Source organism: Nerophis ophidion, unplaced genomic scaffold (assembly GCF_033978795.1).
Source record: "Nerophis ophidion isolate RoL-2023_Sa unplaced genomic scaffold, RoL_Noph_v1.0 HiC_scaffold_48, whole genome shotgun sequence".
Lineage (NCBI taxonomy): Eukaryota > Metazoa > Chordata > Actinopteri > Syngnathiformes > Syngnathidae > Nerophis > Nerophis ophidion.
In genome coordinates this window covers 81,836-103,579 of record NW_026906970.1, presented here as the reverse complement: position 1 = coordinate 103,579, position 21,744 = coordinate 81,836, and the positions used below count along the sequence as shown (strand labels likewise).

Here is a 21,744-nt window from a genome sequence, read left to right as displayed (position 1 = left end):
GCATGTAAACAACATACGCAAATGTGAGATAAAATAATTGTCGGCGTTAATAGATTGATGAGTTAACGCATAATTAACCCATTAATTTGCCCACCCCTAATATATATATATATATATATATATATATATATATATATATATATATATATATATATATATATATATATATATATATATATATATATATATATATATATATATATGTATATATATATATATATATATATACATATATATATATATAGTTTTTTTATATAAATAGTTGGCAGCAGAGGCTCCATGTATTACCTGAATAAACATTTGACTTCTGACCTTTCCACATTATTTCTCTCATCTTTACTGCTGAAGTTCAGCTCACTGAGGATGTAAGCTCTGTTTTTTGTATTTTAATTATCTTTAATTATTCATAAACAGGCTAAAAACAAACCATTATTATGACTACTTCCTCATTTGTTTCACTCTCTACTAATTAAAACTATTCAGGATATTAATTCAAACAATATTACACATCCCCAAACGTACCATTTTATTATTGTATTAATATCATACAATATTACATTGAATATTCACATGTTAATGAAAATGTTTATTTCCACTCAGGGATTAATAAAGTATTTCTGATTCTGATTCTGATAATTACATCACTCTCATAAAGCCTTCAAAGCTGAATATGTTTTTACCATAGGTCAGCTTCACAATGTTGGAATATTGACTGCGGATATTGATATTCTTCTATTGTTTACAATATTACACTTTACTCTCTTTCTTTGCTCAAATGAACAGGATGAAAGTGTCTTTAATTGTCACTACTATCTATATATAATTATGTATATAATAATCTTCCATTCTTCACCTTCATTACCGCTTGATTTAACTCTCATCTTATTTTATCCAGAGAGAACTTGACCATAAAAAGATGGCTTAACATCAATAAACTGTCACTAAACTTCAATAATCCAATCAATCCACTTTATTTATATAGCACATTTAAACAACAATAACGTTTGCAAAGTGCTGCACAGCCATGTTAAAAACAATATTATGCTCCACCAATGACTGAATAAAACAAAAATAAATACAAATAAAACCAATAAAAACAATACAAAAACAAATATGATTAAAAACTATTTTAAAGGGTAAAATCAATTAAAACTGTAAAATAATAATCAAAGTGTATAAAAAACACAGAGGACAACAGAGGACAGAGGACCACACAACTCACGTAGTGTTAAAAGCCAAAGAATAAAAGTGGGTGTTAAGACGAGACTTAAAAGAGTCCACTGTGGAAGCAGTTTGAACATGGAGGGGCAGAGTGTTCCAGAGCTTAGGGCCGACCACAGAGAAGGCCCTGTCTCCCCTGGTCTTAAGTCTGGTATTGGGCACCACGAGCTGAAGCTGGCTCTCGGACCTCAGAGCGCGCGCAGGAATGTAAATTTGGATGAAGTCCGAGATATATTGAGGTGCCAGTCCATGTAAAGATTTAAAAACAAACAGCAATGTTTTAAAATCAATTCTAAAATGAACAGGGAGCCAGTGCAAACTCTGAAGAATTGGGGTTATATGCTGGCGTTTCCTGGCCCCTGTTAAAAGTCCTGCTGCCGCCTTCTGGACTAACTGCAACCGGGAGAGATTTTTTTGGCTAATGCCAGCATAAAGTGCATTGCAGTAGTCCAGGCCACTTCAAATAAAAGCATGCACGACTTCTTCAAAAAGGTTAAAAAATAAAAACGGTTTAACCTTTACTAAAAGACGAAGGTGATAAAAACACGATTTTAAAACGCACTTGACTTGTTTGTCTAGTTTAAAATCGCTGGTGACTTTGGGACACACATCATTTTGCAATGGTCCCAAGTCAGTGAGGGCCGGACCAAAAACTAAAATTTCCGTTTTTCCCTCATTCATTATTAAAAAATTCTGGGCTAACCAAGCCTTGACGTCACATAGACAGTTAGGAAGGGGTGTCAGGGGGCCGTGGCTTTTTGAAATTGGCATATAAATTTGGCAGTCTTCTGCATAAAAGTGATAAAACACTCCATGTTTCTTAAAAATATCTCCAAGAGGAAGGAGATAAAGAGCGAACAGGATGGGGCCTAAAATAGATCCCTGGGGGACACCACAGTAAAGCGGGGCAGAAGAGGAGGTGGCGTCCCCCAGCCTGACAGAGAAGGACCTCTCAGACAGGTAAGATCTGAACCACTCTAACACAGTCCCCCTGACACCCACACAGTCTCTCAGGCGCTCTAAAAGAATTGTGTGGTCAACTGTGTCAAAGGCAGCTGTAAGATCTAAAAGCACTAAAATGGCAGAGCTGCCAGAATCAGACATTAAAAGCAAGTCATTAAAAACCTTTAATAGTGCAGATTCAGTACTGTGCAAAGCTTTGTATCCAGACTGAAATGGATCTAAAGTGCTATTTTCATCTAAAAAAGGCTGCAGTTGTGCCAGAACACATTTCTACAAAATCTTTGACACAAAAGGTAATTTGGAAATGGGCCGATAATTCGACAAACTTGTCGAATCAAGACCTGGTTTTTTAATCAAAGGCTCAACAACAGCTCTTTTACAAAAGGAGGGGACACAGCCAGAAATCAAGCTGCTGTTGATGATGTTCCTAACAGACACATCAATAGTGTCCCAGATTTCTTTAAAAAAGCGAGGGGGGACTGGGTCTGTGGAACATAACGATGGTTTTAGCTTGCCGACTATTCCTGTAAGTTCAGGCATGGACACAGGCTCAAAGTGACAGAACACAGTCGAGCACTGAGTGGCCACATTAAAACTTAATGGAAAACGAGAAAGATTTGCCAGAATAGAAGCAACCTCATCATTAAAAAAGGAGAGAAATTTTTCACAAGTTTCACTTGTCATCTCCAGTGAAGTGGCTGGATTCGGTTTAAGAACATTACTGATATTATTAAAAAGAACAAATGGCTTACTGATGCTACTTAAAATTAAGTCTGACAAATATTTTGTTTTCTCAGCTTTAACCACACTTTGATAATTTCAACAGTTTTCTTTTAAAATTTGATAGGAGACTTCCAATTGATCCCCTTTCCACTTGTTTCCACTTAAAACTAAATATACCATATTTGGAGATTGTAAAAATGTAAAACACAAATTATGATGGATAATATTGAAATGAAAGGAATAAAGGTCATCACATTTTTAGGAGTTAATATAGATGATGAAGTAAGCTGGACACTACATGTAAGTCATATAAAGAAAACATAAAAAAATGGAGTGCAATACGAAATAGAATAAAATACATACTTATGAATATTAACTATAATTATTGTACCCAACTTTAGTTGAGTCATACATTGTTTATTGCATAAAAGTCTGGGGACATACATATAAAACAATCACAAAACAATATTCATATTACACAAGAAAGTAAAAAGGACAATTAATAGAATGGATTATAGAGACCCAACAAATGATTCATAAAGTCACACATTTTAAAAGTAAATGATCTTGTATAAAAAAACAATTGTTCAAATGATAGATAGATAGATAGATGGATAGATAGATAGATAGATAGATAGATAGATAGATAGATAGATAGATAGATAGATAGTACTTTATTGATTCCTTCAGGAGAGTTCCTTCAGGAAAATTAAAAATTCCAGCAGCAGTGTACAGAGTTGAGATCAATTTAAAAAAAAAAAAAGAAAGTAAAAAGTAAATAATGGGGGTTTAAAAGGAAACAAAATAGAGAAATATTACAAAAAGAATAAAAACAATGGGAATAAAAATATAACAGTAAAATAAGAATATAACAAGACAAAGTAGGCAGTAGTGACCATGTTATGAAAACGTATTGCACTGTTAATGTTTTGCATCCCCTGTCATCCTAGTACCCCCCGCCCCCCGCCCCAGAGAGGAGTTGTACAGTCTAATGGCGTGTGGGACAAAGGAGTTTTTGAGTCTATTAGTCCTGCACTTGGGATGAAGCAGTCTAGAACTGAACAGGCTCCTCTGGCTGCTGATAACACTATGCAGAGGGTGACTGGCATCATCCAGGATGCTCACTAGTTTGTCAACAGTCCTCTTCTCTGCCACCCTCACCAGTGAGTCCAGTTTCATTCCGATCGTAGAACCGGCCCGCCTGATCAGTTTCTCAAGTCTGGAGCTGTCCTTCTTAGATGTACTGCCCCCCCAGCACACTACCATGTAGAACAGAACACTGGCAACAGCAGACTGGTAGTACATCCACAGGAGTTTTCTACAAATGTTGAAGGAGTGCAGTCTCCTGAGGAAGTACAGCCTGCTCTGTCCTTTCTTGTACTGGTGGTCCGTGTTAACAGTCCAGTCCAGCTTATGGTCCACCCAAACCCCGAGGTACTTGAATGAGTCCACGGTCTGTACTTCAACTCCCTCGATCACAATAGGTTGTGACCGTGGACTCGACCTCCCAAAGTCAATGACCAGCTCCTTGGTCTTTGACGGATTGAGCTGCAAGACGTTCGTGTGGCACCAGACAACAATGTCCCTCACCAGGTTCCGAAACTCCTCCTCTCTGCCGTCCCTGATGCACCCGACGATGGCTGTGTCATCCGCGTACTTCTAGATGTGACACAGCTCTGAGTTGTAGCAGAAGTCAGCGGTGTACAGGGTGAAGAGAAGAGGGGCCAGCACCGTTCCCAGCACCAATGATGTATAAAGTAAATGATAATATGCTTCCAGAAGTGGTCCAGAAGATGTTTCAGATGTGAACCAGTAAATATGAACTAAGAGGGATTTATGTGTACTCAAAAGCAAAGGTATGAACACATGTAAAACAAATATGTACATCATATAAAAGAGTTCATCTATGGAATCATCTACAATTAGAAAATAAAATATGCAACTCTTCATTATTACAAAAAACATATGAAACACTATTATGAATAAGTATAAAAGTAAATTATGGATATCTACACTTAAAATGTTTACTGTAAGTAACATATTTTATATACTATTTATTCTCACCTTTTCAGTCAAAAATCTGTTCATTTCAAAGTACACAAATGTGTATATTAACTCATGTACTTGACTGTAATAAAAGCACTAATCTGAAGTGTCTAATCTATAAATGTTAGAAACATATTAACATTATTGTACACACACAACAATGATGTCACACATGTTATATGTGCTGATGTTGTTAGAAAGTCAAAATGAAAGTCTTGACAGTTTATTTCAAATCCTGCAGTTTCATTTGCTGCTGCTGTTCTCACCAGCACACTTGTGTTTCTTACACTGGTACTTAGAAGACAATCTTTCACCACACACACTGCAACTCAACACTTTCTCTCCTGGGTGTCTTCTCATGTGTACTGTGAAAGATTGTCGGTGACGAAAGCTTTTGTTGCAGTTTGAACAAGAGTATGGTTTTTCACCAGAGTGTGTTCTCACGTGTGTTTTTAAAAGGGTCTTTAGAGTAAAATCTTTACCACAGATTGAACCCGAAAAAGGTTTTTCACCAGTGTGTGTTCTCATGTGTGCTTTTAAGGTTTGATTTGTTACAAAACTTTTACCACATTCTGAGCAGGAAAAAGTTTTTTCTCTAGTGTGTATTCTCATGTGTACTTTTAACCTTTGATTTATTACAAAACTTTTGCCACATTCTGAGCAGGAAAAAGGTTTTTCACCAGTATGTATTCTCATGTGTGTTTTCAAATTGTGCCAATGCGTAAAATCTTTACTGCAGATTGAACATGAAAAAGGTTTTTCTCCAGTGTGTGTTCTCATGTGTCTTTTCAAATTTTGTCTTTTAGTAAAATCTTTACTACAGATAAAACATGAAAAGGTTTTTCTCCAGTGTGTGTTCTCATGTGTCTTTTCAGACGACTTTGGTATTTAAAAGTTTTGTGAGAGTGAGAAGATGTGAAGTGAGTGTTGTCAGTGTGACATGTCTTATCATCTTTAGAGTCTTCATCATCAGTGTCAGGAGAGTGTGACGTTGTGTCCTCACTATCTGATAGTGGAGCTAAGAGCTTGTCTGCTTGTGATCCTCCACAGTGGTCTCCATCAGCTTCTGTTGTCATGTGTTGTGTTGAGCTGCTGCTTGGAGGCTCCCCCCCTCCCCTCTCCTCACTTTCACCTTTGACCTCATCACCTTCACTCTTCACAGGGACACCAGTCACTGGCATCTTGGTGACATCAACCTCCTCCAGTCCTTCAAGATGCTCTCTCTGCTGACTGATGCTGTGCTCTTCCTCTTCCTCTTGAATGTGAGGGCTCAGTGGATCCACATATTCCTCTTTAAATCGGGGTGTCAGTGGGTCCTCCTCTTCCTTTTTAAAATGGGGCATCAGTAGGTATTTCTCTTCCTTCTTAATGTGGGAGGGCTGTGGCTCCTCCGTCCGCATCCTGAAGCTCCACTTTTGTTGCTCAGGGTGAAGATGTTCTTCACAGACGTCTGCAAGACAAACACACCATCTCTGCTCAGTCACACAATGCATTCACTACTTTTACATGCACTTAGGAAAAACAAGTTACCGTATGAAGTGTCTTGAAATCTCAGTGACGCACAAACACGCTGCTCTTTACAACATTATTTACAGGAATAGAAAAACAAACCAGGACGACAGGACTTTCTACTATGGATAGACGATATGGTTTAAAATTGATTTTGCGATACATTATTTCATATAGAATTACTAATAAAACCATTTTAAAACAGGCTACATGTCAGGTTCAAACACTGATGACATCAATTAAACAAGACAAGATGCAAAGAATCAAACAGAGACATAATTCAATTTGGATTCAATTGAGGAGAAACGTGTCGACCTCTAACTTTTTACAGTGTCACCCACGCTCTGGCGAAAGATTGTACTCCCCCTTCTTTATTTTACTTTCTTCGACCACATGACCACAGCTGCTTCGAGAGGGAAGTGTGTCGTAAACAGCGTTGCCTTTGGTTACGGAACAGTTCAAAAGAAAAGGTCGTAAATGAGTTCAAAAAGAGGTTCGTAAAACAGTTGAAAAAGGAGGTCCAAAAAGAGGTCCCCTGGAGGGGACACTGGTTCTGCTTCCTCTTTGCTTTTGTAGTACTTGGGTCAGACAATATCTTTATGTTTGATTATAATACATGAAAGAAAACAGGAACACCTTCATCTTGCTTTCCCCAACACAGTGGAGTTTTACGAGCCTTACTCTTGGTAGGTTTCAAAGACAGCTTTTGCTTCTCACCAGTCACTCAATGCAACACAAAGTTTTTGTGATAACTTAGAAACAATTATTCTAACACTACACAGGCTCCTAATTTAGTTGCTGAAATATGCAGTCAAATATTACATAATTTCCAGTATTATTTTGTCAAATAAATAAACCAGATATTAATAGTAAATAAACAAGTACATTAATAATAATTGTTTCGACAAAATAATACAATTAGAAAAGACACAATATGTTACTGCATATGTCAACTGCCAAATTAGGAGCTTTTGTAACCCGCTTTGAAAGTTTTCTATCATCAATCATATATCAAATGATGTATCGTGACATATATTGTTATTAGGATATAGATTTGAGGTCATAGCACTCATACCAAACTTTGGTTTGCCGAGTCATTTTGTTTGGCCCACCAAATATATTTATTTTTTTATAATCTTCAGATGTGTGTGTATTAAGGGTGTAACGGTACGTGTATTTGTATTGAACCGTTTCGGTACGGGGGTTCTGGTTCGGAGGTGTATCGAACAAGTTTCCACACGGACATATTAAGTAGCGCACCACACGTTGTGTCAACAATGCACACTGAGGCACAACACACAGCATGCTAACAACGACCGGGCTACTACAAAGTGTAAAAGTCAGAGCTGGAAGACCCTCCTGCATCGTTAAGATCTCCCGTTTGGGAACACTTCGGCTTTGCAGTGCGATACAACAATGGGTAACATGGCTTCAACAAAGAGAAAGACGAACAAACGCAGCTCCCACTGCATTCAAGCAGCTTCTACTCGGCGACTCAGGCAGGGCTAAAGCAATAACAAATGCTGTTGGTGTTTTTACAGCAGCAGATTTAAGACCATAGTGCATTAAAAACTAGATTTTGACCCACTTCTGTGGTGGAAGAACAATGAGCCCACATATCCTCTTACTGCCAAGTTAGCCAGGCACTACCTCACCATACCTGCTACCTCCGTGCCCAGCGAAAGGGTATTTTTCACAGTTGGGGACATTGTAACTGCAAGCAGGTCTGCTCTTTCTGCAGACAAGGTGGATAAACTGATTTTTCTGGCAGAAAACATGAAAATTGATTGAAAGTCATCAGGGTTAAAGGCTGGAGGGTGGGAAAAAGAAAAGTTAATATGAGGCTGAGTTGACTTGAAATTGTTTAATGCTGCACTTTTTGTATGTAGAAGAAAAGTTTTGTCATTTTATTTAATCTGAGCAACAACTTGAAGCAGTTTAATGTTGCACTTTATATGTGAGAATGTTGCACTTTATATGTAGAAAGGTGTCATGACGCGGAGTCGAACCCGCGTTACCTCAGCGGCTGGAGCTGCGTGTGCCTCTGCTGACAGTGAGCCAAGAGGCGCCTCTGCTGACAACGCACCAAGAAGCGCCCTCGCTCGTGCTGAGGGCACCACGCCCACGCAGCAACGAGCCTACACGCTATCAATAATCAACACACCTGGGCTTGATGAGAGGGAGCAGCATAAAGACCAGCAGACCCGAGGACCCTTTGCCAGAACGTCACTAACCTTCCAGTAAGCATCATGTCTGACATTCCCTGTTTTCCCAGTGAATTTCTTGCCCTTGTTTTGCTCTATCTCTCTGTTTTCCCCTGGTTCATGTCCTTTTGTATTTCCTCAGTGACTACGCTATCCTTCCTTATCTGTGCCTTGTCACTCAACTCGCATCCGGATTCCTGACTGCTCTCCTCGATCCACGACCTCCCTGCTCGGACCCAGACCACGCTGCCCTGCTCTTGCCCATGACCTCCTGCCTGTCCACGACCTGCCTCTTCGCCTTGCCCTCTTGGATTACGACGAAAGATACAACCAACATTTACAGACAACAACCCTTGGTAACATTTACATATTTAATATTACACATAGTGAAGTGAAGTGAATTATATTTATATAGCGCTTTTCTCTAGTGACTCAAAGCGCTTTACATAGTGAAACCCAATATTTAAGTTACAGTTAAACCAGTGTGGGTGGCACTGGGAGCAGGTGGGTACTCATTCACTTTGAGTAGCATACACACGCCACGCATTCATCAAAGGTTTTAAATGAACCTTGTAAACCGCAGTCCTGCCCTGGTTGTTGCCTCCTTCCCTTCTCTGGTACACAACAAAAGGTTTGGTTAAGAAACCAATTCTGAGCCTCATCTTATTTAGTTTTTATTGTGTGTGTATATATATATATATATATATATATATATATATATATATATATATATATACACACAGACGAGCAGACCACCCTGGATCCCGACTCTAGGCAGATATATATATATATATATATATATATATATATATATATATATATATATATATATATATATATATATATATATATATATATATATTTATATATATATATATATATACATATATATATATATATATATATATATATATATATATATTTATATATGATATATCTGCCCAGAGTCGGGACCCGGGGTGGACTGCTTGCCTGTGCATCGGTTAGGGACATCTCTGCGTTACTGACCTGTCTCCGATCGGGATGGTCTCCGGCTGGCCCCACTATGGACTGGACTCTCACTATTATGTTAGAAACTGGCTGGCCTGGGAACGCCTCGGGATCCCCCGGGAAGCGGCTGGGGAAAGGAAAGGCTGGGCTTCCCTTCTTAGGCTGCTGCCCCCGCAACCTGACCTCAGATAAGCAGAAGAAGATGGACGGATGGTTGGATGGATGGAAGGATGTGTAACACAACTTGATGTTCCTTGAAAACAGCGTCCAGTAGTTGATGTTGTTGCTCCTTCTCCTCTTTTGTTGGACAAAGTTCCTCCTTGTACTCTGCTATCGTTTTTTTTTTCTAACATCACAAATATTTCTTCAACGGCAGCAGTTAGTCGCTGATTCAGCAACACTCACATCATTTGTAATGTAGACATGTTCACACAATAAAAACACTTTACACTTACATTGGATCTCTGCTTTGATGTGTCGATCACTTCCGCCTCTCTTTGTTAGCAGCTAACAAGCTAAGCTAACCAGCAGGCTAGGCTAGCACGTCAAAGTGCACTCAGACTAATGTATCCGCATACAAACAATTAATAACGACGTTTACTCTGTTAAACGACACACATGTGCACATGTACGTTGTAATTAAGACCTAGAAACCATAATAACCAATACAACGTCTTGTTTTGTTCTACCTCCTGTGTGACGTCATCGAGGTGTTCTCAACCGCAGAACAAATGTTGGCCAAATACGTGTTTCACTGGGACAATAGTGAGTGGTGCACACTTCCTTCAAACACGTGTTTCACTGGGACAATAGTGAGTGGTGCACACTTCCTTCAAACTTGTGTTTCACTGGGACAATAGTGAGTGGTGCACACTTCCTTCAAACACATGTTTCACTGGGACAATAGTGAGTGGTGCACACTTCCTTCAAACACGTGTTTCACTGGGACAATAGTGAGTGGTGCACACTTCCTTCAAACACGTGTTTCACTGGGACAATAGTGAGTGGTGCACACTTCCTTCAAACTTGTGTTTCACTGGGACAATAGTGAGTGGTGCACACTTCCTTCAAACACATGTTTCACTGGGACAATAGTGAGTGGTGCACACTTCCTTCAAACACGTGTTTCACTGGGACAATAGTGAGTGGTGCACACTTCCTTCAAACACGTGTTTCACTGGGACACTAGTGAGTGGTGCACACTTCCTTCAAACACGTGTTTCACTGGGACAATAGTGAGTGGTGCACACTTCCTTCAAACACGTGTTTCACTGGGACAATAGTGAGTGGTGCACACTTCCTTCAAACACGTGTTTCACTGGGACAATAGTAGGTGGTGCACACTTCCTTCGCCCGGCCACAGAAGACAAAAAAGAGTTGCTGGTGTAACAATAGGAAGAATATATTCCACTCCTCTCTTGTACACGCGGCTTATGAGGTAATATACATGATATATTTTCATATTATTTATCTTATTTACCTCATATGTTGTTCGAAGCTAACGTGCTAGCTTTAGCCCGCTAGCAGGCCTTTGTAGCAAATGCGAGCGTTTTTTTTTGAGGAGTGTATTTTATATGTTCTCTATGAGAATTATATTGACTTATTTAATACTTTAACTGTTTTTTGTTGTATATTACAGTCACGCTTAACATCATTGAATATTTGTTACTAGAAAGAAACGAACGTCTCGAAATTTAAGTCTGGAATAAGTCACATTATATAATAATAATACATTTTATTTGGTATAGCGCTTTTCAGTGTACTCAAAGATGCTTTACAGGATGAAAAAATAATTACAAATATTATTATTATAATGACAGTAGAATATTATTGCAGTGGTCTATTTTGTGTTGGTGTCAACTTTATTAACAATAAATATAAATGATGTTTGCATGCACTTCTATTCCTTTGATAACATCCATCCATTTTCTACCGCTTGTCCCTATTTGGGGTTGCGAGGGGGGACAGGGGGTGTTGGAGCCTATCTCAGCTGCATTCGGTGGACATATCATGGAAATTAAATCAACTGGTGTTATTACGAAAACACTATTTGCACAATTGTAAGTGATTAATGCTTATTCAGTCAGACTAAAATAAATATTTAATTAAATAAATGTTAAATATGAAAAATGGCTTTAATATACTGGACACAAATTGAATATGCATCAATATTTTGTTTGTAATCAAATCATGAGGTACCCAAATATTCTAATATATGTATATATATATATGTATATATATATATATATATATATATTAGGGCTGGGTAACGATTAAAAATTGTAATCGAAGTTAATCGCACTATTTCTCCGATTAATCGCGATTAACTGCATTGTATACACAAAGCCCAATAATGAATTCAAAAGTAGTGTGTAGTGCACCTTCATTGGAATATTCTCTCACATGAACAAAAGCGCCAAAACATTTGTTGTGCAAACACAATTTAAATCAGTCCTTGTTAAACAGTAGCAGTTAAATTGCATATTTTATGAAAATCAACTCAAAAAATGTAAATACAAACATTTAAGCTAATTGCCACTGCCAGGGTATTTAAGTTATCCTGTTTGTTATGGAAAATAAATATAATCTACATACAAATCTCTGAGCCACAATCATAACATCTGAACAGGCAATTTCTGAGGTAACAGCTCAAACATTTTTTTAATCAGGGATCTTATGTTTAAAAAAACTATATTATAGGTAGTGGGCTGTTTTAGGGAATGTTTGATCAAATTATCTGTTCTAGCAATATTAATAATGTTTTGTTTATTCTGCGTAGTGCACTTAAAATAATTATGACCATAGGACGGCGTGGCGCAGTGGCAGAGTGGCCGTGCGCAACCCGAGGGTCACTGGTTCAAATCCCACCTAGAACCAACCTCGTCACGTCCGTTGTGTCCTGAGCAAGACACTTCACCCTTGCTCCTGATGGTTGCTGGTTAGCGCCTTGCATGGCAGCTCCCTCCATCAGTGTGTGAATGTGTGTGTGAATGGGTAAATGTGGAAGTAGTGTCAAAGCGCTTTGAGTACCTTGAAGGTAGAAAAGCGCTATACAAGTACAACCCATTTATTTATTTATTTATCATTTATCTAGGAATTGATATGATGGGAATTTTCCGATTGTTTGCTTGGTGCTTTAATTAACTGAAGGCATCATATACATGGTACTATATTGTGATGTTATGAGCCAGGGAAAAAAAGAACTACCCTACCCAGCATGCAACAGGAGTGACGAGCATGCGCGGTAGCCCGGTATAGGTTGTGTGTCGCCATGACAGCATCTTGTATGTTGTGATATGCACGCTCTGAAAGCAAACGTTAAGAACTCAGCCAACACTCCTGGTCTGCATTATTCATAAATAGACAGACAACACATATACTCCGCTGCTTCACAGGCCGCTGGATGTAGCCGGCAAAGTATTCCCATGCTAGCTAGCCGGTCTAGCAAGCACGCGTCATTCAGTCCAAAACGGCCCGATCTATCCACATCCAGAATTGTCTGGCGGTCGTAAGTGATCCCGGAGTGACCACGCTGTAAGCCAGCCATGAAATTTGCAGAATTGTCCGGTATTTTTGCCAAGTGTTCCATCTTTTGCAAAAGCTCCTCACGCCGAAGCCCGTCCGGGCGTCGCCATCTTGTTAAGAAAAGGCGTTAACAAAATAAAAGCATGTAAACAACATACGCAAATGTGCAATAAAATAATTGTCGGTGTTAATAGATTGATAAATTAACTCGTAATTAACGCATTAATTTGCCCACCCCTAATATATATATATATATATATATATATATATATATATATATATATATATATATATATATATATATATATATGTGTATATATGTATATATGTATATATGTGTATATATGTATATATGTATATATGTGTATATATGTATATATGTATATATGTGTATATATGTATATATGTATATATGTGTATATATGTATATATGTATATATGTGTATATATGTATATATGTATATATGTGTATATATATATATGTATATATGTGTATATATATATATGTATATATATATGTGTATATATATATATGTGTATATATATATATGTGTATATATATATATATATATATATATATGTGTATGTATATATATAAATAAATAAATGGGTTGTACTTGTATAGCGCTTTTCTACCTTCAAGGTACTCAAAGCGCTTTGACACTACTTCCACATTTACCCATTCACACACACATTCACACACTGATAGAGGGAGCTGCCATGCAAGGCGCCAACCAGCACCCATCAGGAGCAAGGGTGAAGTGTCTTGCTCAGGACACAACGGACGTGACGAGGTTGGTACTAGGTGGGAATTGAACCAGGGACCCTCGGGTTGCACACGGTCACTCTTCCACTGCGCCACGCCGTCCCTAAATATATGTGTATATATATATATATATATATATATATATATATATATATATATATATATATATATATATATATATATATATATATATATATATATATATATATATATATATATATATATATATATATATATATATATATATATATATATATATATATATATTCTCACGCCAGCACATTTCCTAAGGTGTGAGTGAGGTTCAAGCAACATACTATCACACGGCCACACTCGCTGGCACTTGTTACACGTGCTTCGCTGCACTTCTGTTTCTTGTCTGTTGGGCTAAAAATGTTGCTTTTGCAGAAGGAAAAACAAGGAGAGGATATTGTGCGTAAAAGTAAAGCCAACCGACCACAGCTCTGTAGTCCTGGTCACCGTTGACGTGAGGTGGGACTATTTTGGAGGTGCACGTCAAGGTTGGCTGGTAGGTTGGTAGTGGGAGGAGCCAGTTGGCGTCACTTGATGCTGCAGCACAATGACACTTTTATACGTGCAGACTGACTTCATGCAGTCATGACGGTATTAAAATCCCAGCAGGAGGTTTTCTATAAGTTGTTACTTTTTATCAATAATTAATGTAAATGCAGAAAATAGGATCAATGACACAATTCATAATAATCAATAACTGATGATTATTCCATGTGTAGAAGAACATCACCACAAAGTGGTGTCAGTCCACTTGGAAAATATTATATTTGATAGACTAAACAACATTTGACACATCTGAGCTGAAGTTTGTTTGTGTTGTCTTGCGGACGTCCAACAGATGAACGCTCGTCAAGAAGAACGTCCCCTTCAGCAGCAGGAGGATCCACAGCCCCCCCACATTAAAGAGGAAGAGGAGGAAGTGTGGATGAGTCAGGAGGGAGAGTGTCCTGTAGGGCAGGAGGAGGCTGATGTCAGCAAGTTTCCACTGACTGTTGTCTCTGTGAAGACTGAAGAGCATGAAGACAAACCACCTGAGTCCTCACAGCTTCATCACAGTCCAAGTAAGCACAACATCCACATATCATCTAATACAATGTTTGTGACACATGTTCATCCGGGGGACACATTTATCACTAAAGATGAAGATATGTTTGCTTTTTAACACCACCATTTAAAAATGAATGCCCATCAATCATCAACAGTGTAATTGCTGGGGTGTAACCATGTGACCTAGAGGCCGTCCTCCTTACCTCACGTGGTCAAATGAAGGCAAACATTCAATATGGCTACTGTTTATTTACCTTTAGCAGCACATATGTCAGCATATTTCAAAGGTTTAGTGATGAAGATAAGAGATGTATACCAAGTACCATTTTTTTTTTTTAGTACTGGTTCCTAAAGGCCTACTGAAAGCCACTACTACCCACCATGCAGTCTGATAGTTTATATATCAATGATGAAATATTAACATTGCAACACATGCCAATACGGCCTTTTTAGTTTACTGAATTGCAATTTTAAATTTCCCGGGAGTTTCGTCTTAAAAACGTTGTGTTACGATGACGTCTACGCAAGACGTCACGGGTTTATAGGAAGTATGAGCGCTGCACACACACACAGCTAAAAGTCGTCTGCTTTAACGGCATAATTACACAGTATTTTGGAGATCTGTGTTGCTGAATCTTTTGCAATTTGTTCAATTAATATTGCAGAAGTCAAAGTAGAAAGATGGAGTTGGGAAGCTTTACCCTTTAGCCACACAAACACACGGTGATTCCTTGTTTAAAATTCCCGGAGGTGAAACTTTCCTATGGATCAGAGCGCGGTCAAGAGAACATGAATCACGACAGAATGTCAACCAGCAGGTTTCGGTGAGATAATTGTGGTTAAAACGTCGCTTCTTACCGGAGAAAAGCTGAGCTTGTGCCGTCCATAAAGCTGCCGTCAACTCCTCTGAGACACTGGCGTCAAGACACCCGTGGAGACACACCTCCGACTATCAGGTACTATTTAACTCACTAAAACAATAGCAACACAATAGAAAGATAAGGGATTTCCCAGAATTATCCTAGTAAATGTGTCTAAAAACATCAGAATCCGTCCCAATGCAATCGCGTTTTTTTTTTTCTAGTCCGTCGCTTTCAATATCTTCAACCACAAATCTTTCATCCTCGCTCAAATTAAAGGGGAAATTGTCGTTTTCTCCTGTCCGAATAGCACTTTTTGTTGGAGGCTCTCATTAAAATCAATGTGAATATGTGAGGAGCCCCCACACTTGTGACGTCATCGTCTGCGACTTCCGGTAGAGGCAGGGCTTTTCTCTTAGCACCGAAAGTTGCAAACTTTATAGTGGATGTTCTCTACTAAATCCTTTCAGCAAAAATATGGCAATATCGCGAAATGATGAAGTATGACACATAGAATGGACCTGCTATCCCCGTTTAAATAAGAACATCTCATTTCAGTAGGCCTTTAATTATGTGGTCCATGAAGACCGTGAAGATTCTGGACTAACGACACAACTATTTGTATTTTTAATTCCAGCTGACTGAGGTAACTATGACACGTTGTCACATTGAGTTCAGCTGCCGCTGCTACACATTACAATCAGCTTTAAATAATGACAAATAAGGAAGCAACCAAAGTTTGATGTGTGTGTTATTGAGAAGAAGATGACATAACTGCATTTCACCTTGCACTGCACACATAGTTGACTTCTTTAAGACTTCAACCTCTTCTGCAAATAGGAATGCTATTTAAAATGCCTCTTTTCCACTTTTTTATTTCCACAAATGACATGTAGTACCGACAAGAGTACCGATAAATACTGGTATCGATAAGGAATATTGATTATGGTATCATATCCATAAATCTATAAATTTACATCCCTACTGAAGATACAAGCCAGATATTGGTCTCAAGATGGCGGCGCCCTGCTCGGCTGCGGCTGCAGAGGCTCTTGGTAGTAATAGAACATTTTGGCAAATCTACCTGTAATTTCTGTGAATTTCATGGCTGGCTTCCAGCGTGGACACTCCGTAGTAACGTAGGACCGCCAGACAATTTTGGATGTGGATGGATCGGGCAGTATTAGACCGAAAGATGCGTATACGTTGGACCTCCTCGCTATCCTGGGAATACTACGCCGGCCTGTGAGGCAGCGGAGCCTAGTACCAGAGGGGACCGCAGACAGAGGAGACATAAGCGGTGTGATCAGAAACAGAAACGGAGATGCCGAGCGGGGCTAACAACAAAGCTAAAGGCTAATCCTCACAGAACGCCGCTTCCTTCCATCCTGCTCTCAAATGTCCGCTCACTGGAGAACAAACTGGACTACCTGACGCTGGATTCATATGCAATACACTGCTGCTGGAATTGTAATTTTCCTGAAGGAACTCTCCTGAAGGAATCAATAAAGTACTATCTATTTATCTATCTAGATGAGAGACTGCTGCGCCATATTTCTCACAGAAACGTGGCTGAAACCATTCGTCCCGGGCGAGGCAGTTAGCATCGAGGAGCTAACTATGTTTGGGTCGGATAGGAGCAGCACTCTCACTGGTAAATCCCGAGGCGGTGGTGTTTGTATATACATCAATAACAACTGGTGCAACAACGGGAAGAACGTCTCATGTCACTGCTCTCCCGATGTAGAAATATTAACTATAAAATGCAGGCCATTTTATTTACCTCGGGAATTCAGTGCTATGATCTTCACAACAGTGTACATTCCCCCCAGTGCTCACACCAAAGAAGCTTTGAACGCTTTGTGCTGCTCCATCAATGAACTGCAAACTACACATCCAGAGGAAGTTTTCATCGTCGCAGGGGATTTTAATCAAGCTTACATGAAAACAGTTTTCCCTCATTTCCATCAATATGTGAATTTTGCAACCAGGGGTGGAAGCAAGCTGGACTTGGTTTATAGTAATATTAAACAGGCGTATAAAGCTGCACCACGCCCCCACCTGGGCTCCTCAGACCATCTATATGTGATGCTAATTCCTGCATACAAGCCCCTGCTGATCAGAAAGCAAGCTACAGTGAAGCAGGTGAGGACCTGGCCAGAGGGAGCAATGGAAGCATTACAAGACTGCTTCGGAACCACAGACTGGGACATGTTCAAGGCAGCCGTCACCGATAATCATAACACATGTGTGGAGAAGTATGCAAAGTCTGTGTCCGCATACATTCAGAAGTGCATGGAGGATGTCAGTGTGATCAGATTAGGGGCGGCATGGCGTAGTGGGTAGAGCGGCCGTGCCAGAAACCGGGGGGTTGCAGGTTCGCTTCCCACCTATTAACATCCAAATCGCTGCCGTTGTGTCCTTGGGCAGGACACTTCACCCTTGCCCGCGGTGCCGCTCACACTGGTGAATGAATGATGAATGAATGATTGGTGGTGGTAGGAGGGGCCGTAGGCGCAAATTGGCAGCCACGCTTCCGTTGGTCTACCCCAGGGCAGCTACAGATGTAGCTTACCACCACCAGGTGTGAATGAATGATGGCTTCCCACTTCTCTGTGAGCGCTTTGAGTATCTAACAATAGAAAAGCGCGATATAAATCGAATCCATTATTATTATTATTATTATTATTATCAAGAACATCCCCACACGGGCCAAGGAGAAACTCTGGATGGATGAACAGTGAGGTACTGCGTGCAATGCTGAAGGCTCGGAACAAGGCGTTTAAGTCTAGCGACATGGTAGCAGTAAAAACAGCCAGAGCTAACCTGAACCGTGCCATTAAGGTTGCAAAGGTGCTCACAGTCAGAAAGTGCAGGACTTCTTCCAGAACCCCACGAACACTCGACAAATGTGGCAGGGCATACAGGTCATCACGGACTATAAAGCTGCCCCCCATCCCTGTGACAACAGTATCAGCTTCCTAAATGACCTAAACAACTACTTTGAAAGGTTTGAGGCACTTAACACCCCTCCGGCGAGAAAATCCATCACTCCGGCGAGAAAAAACACCCCTCGCTCTGATGAGCAGCCGCTCAACTTGGACACAGCAGATGTCCTGAAAACCCTGAGGAAAGTGAACCCCCGGACCTGATGACATTCCGGGCCAGGTGCTTCAGGGATGTGCAGACCAGTTGGCGGGGGTTCTCACAGACATCTTCAACATCTCGCAGGGAGGTGGTGAAACATCTGGTTGACTGGTGCAGAACCAACAACCTGGTCCTGAACGTCGACAAGACCAAGGAGATCATCGTTGACTTCAGGAAGCACCAGTCCAGCCACACTTCACTCTTCATCAACGGCACAGCGGTGGAGATGGTAAGCAGCACCAAGTTCCTGGGGGTGCAGATTACTGACAATATAACCTTGTCCCTACACACCGGAGATCTTGTAAAAAGAGCTCAGCAGCGCATGCACTTTTTGCGTCGGATGTAAAGAGCACAGCTCCCTCCCCCCATTCTCAGCACATTCTACAGAGGAACTATAGAGAGCCTGCTGACCAACAGCATCTCTGTCTGGACTGGAGCCTGCAATGGCTCAGACTGGAAGTCTCTCCAGAGAGTGGTGAGGACGACGGAAAAGATTATCAGGTACCTGAGGCAGAGCAACAGTCCCAGAGCATGATTGACCCCCCACCATGCTTAACAGTAGGAATGGTGTTCTTCTCTTTGTAAGCTTAATTTTTTTCTCCTCCAGACATAACGTTGATTCATAGGCCCAAAGAGTTCCAGTTTTGTCTCATCACTCCATAGAACAGTTTCCTAAAACATTTGGGGTTTGTCCAGATGATTTTTTGGCATACTGGAGTCTATTTTTCTTGTGCCTGGTAGTCAGAAGTGGGGTGCGCCTGGGAGTTTTGGCATGGAGGCCTTCATCTCGTAGTGCGCGCCTTATTGTCTGGGACGAAACCTGCGTTCCCCCCTCTGCAATGTCCTGTTGTAGTTCCTCAGTTGTTACCCGGGGGTTTTTCACACAGCATCCTTTTTCTACCACGCCCAGGTAGTGTTTCCACTGTGCCTTTAGCTTTAAACTTGCCAATTATGCTCCCAACTGTGTCTCTTGGAATGTGTAATGTCTTTGCTATTTTCTTATATCCATATCCTTTCTTATGAAGAGAAATTACCTCCTCTCTTGACTTCTTTGACCACTCCCTGGACTTCACCATGTTGCAAATACACCATTGACCATCTACAAGAAGCTGAGCGTCAGTCTTTTTCAATCACTTTAATTGTTGCTCGTTATGGTTCTAATCACATCTACAGGTGTGTTCAACACCTGATTGAAAAGACCTTATTCAAATTCTGTTCTTAAGAGTTATGATCTGCAAGGGGTTGAATAATTTTGTCAATGAGATATTAAGAAAAATGTCCTTTTTTGGTATTTTGTAAAATACAGTGTTACGATTTGAGTTGCATTTGTCTATTTGAAACATCTTTATTTGATATGACTATAAACAAAATACGGAATAAATGTCCAACTTGCTAAAACACCAAAATTGTGTGGCGGTTTAATAATTTGGATCACAACTGTATATCTGCACCTTATTGTTTTTTTTATCCTGCACTACCAAGAGATAATTCAACAAAATTGCGTTCTTATTTGTACTGTAAAGTTCAACTTTGAATGACAATAAAAAGGAAGTCTAAGTCTAAATATCTTATAAAAAAATAAAATCATTTTTTTATTTGGATTTAGTTACTTCTCCGCTGTCCATCAATGTCTCAACACCTTTGAGAGATTATTTAATCTAGTTCATTTCTACTAATTAGCTATGTTTTGTTGATATCAAACATCAGAATCAGACATACTTTATTAATCCCTGAGGGGAAATAAACATTTTCAGCACAATCCCATTCAAGGTCAGACAAACATTCCAGGGAGACAGAACAGGATCGCTGACGGGTCTGCCAACTTGCGGCGCCCCTTGCAAAAAAGGTGAGATACATACAGGTAAACAAGTGGGGGCAATGTGAGAAAAAATTAAAAATCGGTCTCAGCCTGGGCCCCTGGAGAGGGGGTCCAGACTGAGGCCAAGGGAATAAAACAACTTATAGCCCTAGCATACATCCCTCTTTCATGTGTAAGAGGGAAACATCAAAGAAGACAAAGGACATTAAAAGAGCAGAGCTGATGCAACCAGACACTTCTACATACATACATGAATAAAAAGTAAAAGAAACAAATACACTGTGGTGGCTTTTGCGGTGTCCCACGCCATCGTCTGCTGGGGTGGAGGGAGGATGGCCAGAGACGGGAGCAGACCCAACAAAGCAACCAAGAGAGCCGACTCCACTCTCGGCCGCCGACCAAGTCTCGGCCAGTGTCCAGTCCGCATGGATGAGTGAGGATACGTCCAAGGAGACCGAGGTGTCCGATACCTGCTCATTCAGCCAAGACACTGTGAAGCTTTTCCGTCCCGGCGCTCAGTGCTAGCTCCGCACTCCTGTCTCTTCATCTGCATCTCCTCCAGTCTCTCCAAACGGATTCTGGTGTGGCAGAGACCCAGCAGCTGGTCTCCATGGCCAAAACGCTCCAAGGAGGCAGATCCAGAAGTTCACAAAAAAGCTTCGCAGAAGTCACGAAAGTGCCACCCCTTGTCACACAGTCCCAAAGGGTCCGGACCAAAAGGCAAAAAAAAAAATATATATATATATATGTGTATATATATATATATATATATATATATATATATATATATATATATATATGCATATGTATATGCATATGTATATAAACACATGAAAATAAGATGGAAACACAAAAGGATGACACAAGAGCACAGAGCTCCTGCCAACAGCA

At 40.0% G+C, this 21,744-nt stretch overlaps 1 protein-coding gene and 1 long non-coding RNA gene across 2 annotated transcripts in view; both read left to right on the top strand.

Annotated features, from left to right (window-relative positions):
- The window catches only part of LOC133546908 (gastrula zinc finger protein XlCGF57.1-like), a 106,062-nt gene that overhangs the window by 35,017 nt on the left and 49,301 nt on the right, over positions 1-21,744 (top strand). The window lies entirely within an intron of this gene.
- Positions 10,973-20,440, top strand: LOC133546902 (uncharacterized). Its single transcript, XR_009805283.1, has 3 exons — positions 10,973-11,094; positions 14,819-15,041; positions 19,119-20,440. It is a non-coding gene; the product is annotated as an uncharacterized LOC133546902 (long non-coding RNA).